General features: G+C 41.7%; 1 long non-coding RNA gene across 1 annotated transcript; it reads right to left on the reverse strand.

Moving 5' to 3' along the window:
- Positions 1 to 8,152: 8,152 nt before the first annotated feature.
- Positions 8,153 to 9,282, reverse strand: LOC138756231 (uncharacterized). Its single transcript, XR_011352887.1, has 3 exons — positions 9,161 to 9,282; positions 8,976 to 9,015; positions 8,153 to 8,232 (listed from the first exon to the last, which is right to left on the reverse strand). It is a non-coding gene; the product is annotated as an uncharacterized lncRNA (long non-coding RNA).
- Positions 9,283 to 9,739: the final 457 nt, after the last annotated feature.

Raw genomic sequence — 9,739 nt, forward strand, 5'->3', positions numbered from 1 at the left:
ATTAGTAAGTTAGTATACTACCCCTCCCTCTACCCGACCTCCCCACTAAAAACAAACCCAACCTACCCCTATCTCTACCTAATAATGGAGCCTTTTACATAAATAGATAAGTGCCTCTTTATTATATGTATAAAAAAATAGTTAACATATACTCAGACCCATATATTTTAAGTATGGTTCCCACATTTTAGTAAAAAAGAGTAATTATTATGTTAACTATGTTATTCTCTCTAAATAAATACATGATTTTATTTAATGATGCTATCTTTGAATACTTATCTCTACATCATCCTTCCATGCTATACATTTTTTGAAATTTATCAAATTTTAATCCCTCTTTTAAATCCGTCATGACTCCCAATAGAAATCATAAAGGATCAACTAATAACTGAATATTATAAAAATGTTCTAAAAATTCTCTAATTTTCACCCCAAAATTTTTCACATGACCAAACAGAATGCAAAAAATCCTTTTTTGTGGAGTGCAAGCTTGTTGTTGTTGTTGCACCATTCATCCAAGTTTTCAAACTCCCTCCTCTATGCTGACTCATCCCTTCCTTTATACAACCCACTACTGTGGTATCATCTGCAAATTTGTAGATGGTGTTATTGTCATACCAGCTACGTCGTCATAGGCATAAAGTGAGTAGAGCAGGGCAATAAGAGCACAGGCCTGTGGTGCTCCTGTACTTATGTAGATTGTGGAGGAGATGTTCTTACTAATCTTTACTCTTTGTATCCTGGAGATGAGGAAATTCATGATCAAATTACCCAGTGGGGTGTTAGCTCCCAGGTCTTGGAGTATGCTGATCAGTTTTGAGGGGATGATGGTGTTGAATGCCGAACTGTAGTCAATAAAGAGCATCCTGATTTGTGCATCTTTGGTGTTCCAGGGCTTTGTGTAAAGCCAGTGAGATGGCATTCGCCGTAGACCTGTTACTACGATAGGTGAACTGGAATGGATCCATGTCACTGATCAGACAGGAGCTGATCTGCTTCATCACCAGCTTTTCAAAACACCATCACTGTTGATGTAAGTGCTATTGGTTGAAGGCAGGTTACTACATTCTTCTTGGGGTCAGGTATGATTGACACCTGCTTGAAACAGATGGGTACCACATCCAGCTGGAGTGAGATATTGAAGATACCCATGAATACCTTGGAAAGTTGGTCAGCATAGATATTTAATACTCAGACAGGAAGTCCATCCGGGCTGGATGCTTTCCTTGGATTCACCCTCCTGAAGGCAACATGCCTCAGATATGCATATCCTCAGATATGCACAGGACCAGCTGGAAAAATGGCAGATGGAATTTAATGGAGACAGGTATGAAATGTTGTGATTTGGAAGGGCAAACCAAGAAAGACATACATGGTAAATGGTAGGGCACTGAGAAGTGCGGTAGAACAAAGGGACCTGGGAATACAGATACACGATTCGATGAATGTGGATAGGGTTGTAAAGAGAGCTTTTGGCATATTGGCCTTCATAAATCAAAGTATTGAGTGCAGGAGTTGGGATGTTATGTTTAATTTTTTTTAAATATAAGGCATTGGTGAAGCCAAATTTGGAATATTGTGTACAGGTTTGGTCACCTATCTTCAGGAAAGATATCAATAAGATAGAAAGAGTGCAGAAAAGATTTACTAGGATGTTGCCCAGACTTCAGGAACTCAGTCCCAGGGAAAGGTTAATCAAGTTAGGACATGATTCCCTGCAGTGTAGAAGAATGAGGGGAGATTTGATAGAGGTATTTAATATTATAAGGGGGTAGGCAGAGTAAATGTAGATAGGCTTTTACGACTGAGGGTAGGTGAGATACAAACCAGAGCACATGGGTTAAGGGTGAAAGGGGAAAAGGTTTATGATGAATATGGGGGGGAACTTCTTCACACAGAGAGTGGTGGGAGGTTGGAATGAGCTTTCAGTTAAGGTTGTGAATGTGGGATCAATTTTAAAATTTAAGAAGAATTTGGACAGATAGTTGGGTAAGAGATGTATGGAGAGCTATGGATGCAGGTCAGTGGGATTAGGAAGAAAAATGGTTCAGCACAGACTTGAAGGGCTGAAAGGTCCTGTTTCTATGCTGTAATATTCTGTATGGTTCTATCCTCCTGGCAGATGGCATCTCACACCCCAAGAGGAAGGGAATCATCACCCTCGTCTTCAAATAGAAGGGGAAGAAGGAGGAATTCAGAAATTGGAGACCATATCATTGTTGAATGTTGACAACAGAAGCCCGTCCAAAATCATTGCCATTCGAGTCATCTGCCCTGGAGCAGGTGATCCACCCAGACAAAACCTGTGCTGTTTCAAGCAGGAACATTTCTGACACCATTGCATTGCTCAGAGATACCATCACCCACTTGTAGGGCAGGGAAGTGGACACCTCCTTCGTCAGCCTTGACCAGGAGAAGGCTTTTGATTGATATTATACATGCACATGATGGATGAACTCTCTAAAATGGCATTTAGGTAGGGAATCTGAAATTGGATTAAACTGCTGAACATGGATATCCACAGCACAGTCTAAATCAATGGGTAGGAAACAGAGAGTTTTCCCATCAATCTGGAGTCAGGCAGGGTTTCTCACTCTCTCTAGTCTTTGTGTGCTGCATAGAAACCTTTGCTGAATCTATCTGGAGGGATTAGAACAAATGGGCAGTGACATTTCTAGGTAGAGGAGGAAATCAGGTCAAGGCCTCCCTTTACATGGACAACGTTTCCATCTTCTGTTTGGACAGACAATCCGTCTGCAGAATGATCAACATCTGTGGCCATTTTGAGCATTTGACACCAAGTCTGATCGGTCTACCATCCACTTCACAGTCATATCTGACTACCTAAAGGTTCTGGGGATCTGGTTTGGAGGGGCCAAGGCAACTAACAAAAATTGGTTTTAGGGGATCCCAAAGGTCTACCAGAAGTTGAGTCTATGGTTATGGTGTTCCCTCTCAATGACAGGGAAAAACTTGGTCATCAGTTGTAAGATGATCTCAGTAATGCTGTATGTGGCACAGGTGTAACCCATTCCCTGCACCTCTGCCCGGGCGGTCACCAGATCAGACTGCCGGTTCATATGGGTATCCACATTGGAAAGGGTCTGAAGGGTTGCCATGTACATGTGGCCAGACAATGGGCGCAAAGGTGTACTCAACATGGCTATCATCCTGATAGCAACCATGTGTGGCTGCATCAGGCTGCGTGTCAGACAAAGTAAGAGGGCACCAAGTACTGCAATGTGCTGAGCTTTTATCTGTATCAGGTGTTGCAAAGGATTAGCCTGCCTCATTGCCATGTAATGTCCCTGTTAGCTGGACTTTGCCATCCTACCTATCTTTCATGGAAAAGTATTTCCACACAAACCAATTTGACCACAATTCCACCAGGCAGTGGTTAGCTCAGAACGTTTCTCAGACACTGAGGCAAGGAATTAATGGACAGAGTCAGATGGTTCCCGGAGCAGAGCGTCCAGGTCATCTGATGGAATGACCCATTGCCAGTGTTCCCAAACAAACATCATGACTTGGTCTGGCTGGTGGTGATAGGAGGCCTCCCAGTTAGATCCTTCCAGTACAACCAGAACATCATCTAAAACTCCCACCCAAGATGGCTGCCGTGAAGTTGAGACAGTCGCCCATTTCTTTGCAGAATGCAGATTTGTCAACCATGTGTGGAGAAGGATGCAAGGTCCTTGCCCTGGTTCATCCCTAGCAGTACCGTGACAGAGGCATCTCCGAGTTTCGGGCTGTTCTAAGGGATGCAGAACAGTCAGACAACTGGAACTGCTGGAAGACCATCAATTCGGTGAAAGATGCCCTTTGGGCAGCCTCAAACCTGACATGGAGATGTCAGTGTCATTTTATTTAAAAATGGTGGCACTGCTGGAGCTGCTGTAATAGCGGTCCTGCTGCTGATTGTGAAGACTCGGGAGAGGGGAGAGCGGAGATACAGCACTGTTCCTAATTCTGGCCCCCCAGTACAGGCTTTAAATGGCCTGTTAAAGAAGCCGGCGGGATTTCGTAAGTAAAATCCTGCAACTACAGAAGTTTCTGCCCAAGATTGCTGGACCTGTGAACGGCAGTGGCCACAGTGTGTAGTAGACTCTGGGGTAGCAGTGAACTGGAGCGGGGACTAGAAATGGGAAAAACACCCCCCCCCCACTGTGAAGGAGAAACATGGGACCCGATCCTACAGGTCAGGTGATCATGGTGGCAGACCAATGAGGTGCTCAGCGGCTGAGAGGCACACACAGACTATAGGTCACTTTTGGCCAAAGATATAGCCAGGGGACTCGTATGAGCTGAGGGCTGCTTGATACTGGCTCATGGCGACCAGGTATCGGTGGCGGGATCCTATAGGATACTAAGGGCGCATGAAGGGCTGTGGGTATTAAAGGCTTTCTGGTCGTGTCAGCGGTTTGGATCTGGAGTTCGGGTTGCCGATGAATTGAACTGGGGTCTGTGCAGCTACAGAGGCTGTGAGAGTGCAGGTCACTTGATAACTGAAGGAACTCTCTTTTGTTTCTCTTTCTCCTATTGCTCAAGCAATGCCCGTGGAGACTCTTTGTTTGCTTTACAGCAGAGAAAAGGTAAGGCATATGATGTATGTTACATTTTTACATGACAAAAAAGGAATTTTGAGCATTGAACCTTTAATTGCTGCCTTCTGCACATTACAAGCTGCAGGGGCAGGTCAGATCAGTTCAGATTCTATTTATTGTCATGTAATAAAACAGAGATGTAATATTAGACGAAATTCCCTTTAGTCTGCCATAAGGCAGTAAAAGATTTGCTATTAGCATTGCTTGCCATCCTTACAGTTAGAGAAAGAGAAGCAAAAAAGAATCCTCTCAGAGACACAAATTGATCTCCAGCTTCTGCAGTTGCACAAGTCTCCAGTTCAGTTCAAAACTTCGGGGGCCCTTCTTGACCTCTCGACTCCCAGTTCCAGCACCTGATTCTCATGAGCCAGTCTTCAGCACCCCAATGCCTGGTGAGAGTCCTTTCCCTTGAGTCGCTAGCTGCCCGCAGCCTATGTGGGTTCCTCACTTGCAAGTCACCAAGAGCTCGCCACCAGTGTGCGTCCTTCAGTGCAAAGCCCCTTGCTTGTCCATCATCATGGTCACGGTCCTGTTGACCCAGCGTCTCTGCTTCTCCTTCTCAACAGGGGGTGTTCTCTTCATTTCTGGTGCCCTGTTCCAGTCTACTGCTCTGTCTGGAGTCCGCAGCATTTCGTGGCTGCTGCTGAACACAGGCCCTACCATCTTGGGCCCAGACCCTATGTTCTCAGGATTTTAAATAAAACACCGTTGGCTACTTTAAGAGGCCATTTAAAGCCTGTACAGAGCCAATGGCAGTAGGACTGGGATGTAGGACCTTTCGGGGAGTGCTGTGTCTCTGCTCCCCACTCTCCCCAAATCTGCACCAGCAGCAGGTCTCCGGTTACTGCAATGTACTGAGGGACACTCTGAGGCTTGGCCCAGTCCACGCGAGGGGGAAGGAGCACAGTCCTTCCGTAACTGAGCATTGAGGGGCAGAGACCAAGGGAAAACTCCTCAAACAACAGAGGGTGGAGTAATGGCAAGGTGTCACATTGGTAGTAATAATGTAAACATAAATGAATATAACAATGTACAGTAATTACAAAACTCAGGGTAGGAAGAGACCTACCCTGAATGGTTTTCAAGAAGAAACAGTTTTCCTTTTGTAAATAATTTATCGTGAATAAAGCCTATTTTTGGTTTAAAAAAATTGATTATGTATCTTCACTTCCAGTGGACGCAGTGGGACCTGCTACTTTCCTGCAGCATTTTTGTGTTTTACTACAATCGCAGCACCTGCAGATTCTGTGTGATGGTGTCTGGTTTAGACAGTGTGAGTTATAGGGAGAGGCTGGATAAATTTGGGTTGCTTTCTCTGAAGCATCATAGGTTGAAGAAAGACCTGATAGAAGTTTGTAAAATTATAAAATGCATTGAAAGGGGTGACAGTCAGAAAATCTTACTGAGGGTAACAATGTCAAATGCTCGGACATGTATTTAAACTGGGGGTGGGGGTTGCGGAGGGTGGGCAGGTATAGTGGAGTTTAAAGGAGATGGATGGGACACATTTTTATACATAGGAATGGTATGTGCTGGAACAGGATGCCAGGAAGAGAGGTGGAAGAAGATATGACAGAAGCATTTAAGAGGCTTTTGGATAGACATATGACTATGCAAACAGATGTGTATCATATGCATGCAGAAGAGTTTAATTTAACTTGACATGATGTTTTGTGCAGACACATGGGCTGACAGCCTGTTCTTGTGCATGTTCTATGACTATTCTGGCCAAATCGTAAGTTTCAATGGACACAATCCAGCTGCTCTCCTCTTCACATCCCTACCTCTGCTCACCCCACCGTACTAGCCCCAGATCAACACTAATCTTTTGCAACTCCCAATGATGTGAGGCTTTGATACCGTAGGTTGGATGGCTATAGGGCATGTAGTATCAAAGCCTCATCAAATTTTTAATCACTACCCTGATTCCTGCTGTCAAATAACTATCCTGTACATAAATTCTCTTATAACCAGACATCTAAAAAACATGGAATATGGTTTCAAAAACTGATAAAAATTTTAAAAAGATATGCAATGATAGTGATCATGTGTGCAATGCAACTAGCAATGTCTTAAAGATCATAGTTCCCATTTGATTATACTTGGCTGACAGCAGGGGCTGACACAGAGCAAGAGATTGCAATAAGAGAGATCTGTAATGGAGACTTGCAGACTCATGGCATGCCTCATGGGCTTCATACAGCAACTTTTCCTTCAACTATGTATTGTCTAAGAACTCACACATATGAATACAAGATGAAACAAACCAGACATCTAAAAAATGTGGAATATGGTTTCAATAATTGAAAAAAAAAACTGAAAAAGATACAACAAACATTACCACCATCATTAATTAATTAAAACATAAATGTTCAGAGAAATAAAGAAATGTCAACAAAATCCTTAACTAAATGTATCTTGTTTAGGAAAGCCAGTGATACCATTCAATAAATGGATTCACTTATAAGGTTAAGGAGATAGATGGAAGGAGTTCCCAGCACACTTTCTCAGCAAGTGCAGAACTGCCAGGCAATCAGTGATGTGTGCAGGATAAAGACAGAGTTCAGCAAGATCAAAACCAGTGTAAAATTCCCTGAGTTTAAAATGATGAGTCCAGAAGATAACTCACGTTTGTCTACTTTAAGTCAACCTGACACTTAATTGCTTTTATCTAAATGAATGCAGAATATTTTCACGTTTCTCAAATTCTGTGCACTATTCCACCCTCACTGTGGGAAATCATTGAGTTTTAAGTGCCTGTCAGCAACTCCTCAAAGTAAAAATAATTCCTGAAATATGTGCCACATCCGCCAAATGACTAAGAAGTTGAGGAAGTCAATGACTTTACATAGATTGCAGTGTAAACAGAACTGCTCAAAACTCATCTATGTCTTTTTTATTTGCATGTAAATCAAATCAAAATCAATGCAGTTTAATGGAGAAGAATTGAAGGGAATGCATATAATCACTGGCATTAATCTTAGTTGCAAGTGTGGACCCGTAATTGTATGAGCAGTGAGATAATCTTCTACCTGCAGAGCTAGCATTTGGACATCGTTAAGAATTCAATAGTTGTGTGGCACAGTGTCCCGATCTCCCTAATTATGGCGATTTTCATTTTACTTATTTACCTCTAAACATTACACACTCAGAAAAAGCAGCTGTCAATTATTTATGCCAAAATTTAAGAAAACTTCTACAATGTTTTGTTAAGTTCTTAGCATTTGTTTTGATGTGAAATGGTGACATTTATTATATTGGATAGATATTTAGTCAGGAGAGGATATGTTCACGTCACTACTTAGTGTGTAGTTATATGCAATGTCTATTCTTGGTCAATAGCATTAGCCTCAAAACATTAGTAATTATTACATGAAATATCAGATTAAACATTTTATTTCATTGATGCTCTTTTTGTACCACCAATCCATGCAGAAAGCCCAGAGACCAGGTTTAGAATCCGTTGCTGTGTTTAAGGAGTTGTACGTTCTCCCCGTGCCTGCATGGGTTTATCTGGATACTCCAGTTTCCTCCCACTCTTCAGAAATGTACTAGAATTGTTGGTTAATTGGTGCATTTGTTGGGTACCAGCTCGTGGGCCGGAAAGGCCTGTTGCCATGTTGTACATCTACATTTAAATTAAGAAAAAACCTACATCTTATTTTCAAAAAAGACTCTGGCTCTATGAACATTTGTTCCAAGAGTTGTCAATCATCTATACATGAGTTGCTATTGCAAGGCTTGATTGATTCCCTGGAGGTTCATCTCTTACATCTTTAAACAATCCTCAATGACATTGAGTTTGAGGCCTCATGTTAGAATCTTCCAGTTCACAATCCTGGGGATCCGTTGCGAAGGTGAAAGCAATTTCTCTGGTAACCAGAATGAATTGTGAAGTGAAGAGCACTTCCTTTACATTCCTTCCCCCTTAGGCTACGCTCAGTTTTTTGCTGATTGTATTTAAAATGGCACAGCAGCAGAGCTGATAGGCAAAATATATGGAAGGAGCACAGCTGGGAGCTTGTTTCTACCATATCAGTGTATACATGACTTCATGCAGTTGATGTAATCTGCCATTCCAGCCTTAGTTTTATTTGTTTATTTTTGGTTTTTTTTTATAAAATGGATGGGGGTTGATAATGTGGGTTCCTTAAAGAACAGACATCCTGAGCTATTCCTTGATGAAAAGCAAAGAAAATGTCATCTCTGCAGGCAGCTCATGATGTTGGGCAGGTCTGGGCTTCTGAGCAAAATGAGCTCTCACTTTACACTGGCCCTGCTATTTAATCCTTCTCTTTCATCAAAATATTTTCCATTAAAATGATTTCACCTTCATCAATTTTGAAAGGCTAAAACACAGAGAAAGCTTACCAACTCTGAGCATGTAGTGTGCCCTCTCGATTTGAGATGTCTGGGGGTCATATAAATGATGAAGCAATAAGTAAGTTAACTAACAGCCTTTTCAATTAAAATCTGCATCACTATTTCACATTTTTTTTTAATGTTTCAGAAGCTCCATTGTAATTTGTGTAACAAAGTAAAGAATTGCCACCAACCTGTGTGTTGTGACCAGCAGCAGTTGTAATTTTCAGCAATTGAACAAGTTTTACTTCTTACATGTTTAAATGTAGAAGAGTGATCTTGAAAGGAAAGAATTGCTTCATACATCCAGCCTGCAGTTGCTTCAAGATGCATGTGTTCTCAGAGTGTTCATGATGAGATGCAAAGGAAACATCAGAAAGCTTTGGCTTCTTATTTGATGCTAACAAATGAACAGGAAGGAATTGCTTAATCATAAGGAGAACTACCTATCAATTAATGAAATGCCAATCATTTATCTTTTCTTTAATTACCAATTACTTATGTTAAATTAACTTTAAAACAAAGTAACATTAACAATAGGGAGATTGTCCAGTGTTTTGAGTCCAGAGGACCTCCAAAACCCAGCAGCAATAGGAATTCACAAAGAAAATGTTTATTAAACAAAAGTTGTTCAGGAAATTTCTTTGCTTTAATAGTCCAATCATTCACTTTTCACTTCTTGCAGTTCACCAGTATCAGGCAATTCTTATACTGTGCCCAAAACTTAACATTTATGGATCTTCACCAGGCTCTGGTGCTTAAAGTTATATGGT

This window comes from Narcine bancroftii, chromosome 3 (assembly GCF_036971445.1).
Source record: "Narcine bancroftii isolate sNarBan1 chromosome 3, sNarBan1.hap1, whole genome shotgun sequence".
Taxonomy (NCBI): Eukaryota; Metazoa; Chordata; class Chondrichthyes; order Torpediniformes; family Narcinidae; genus Narcine; species Narcine bancroftii.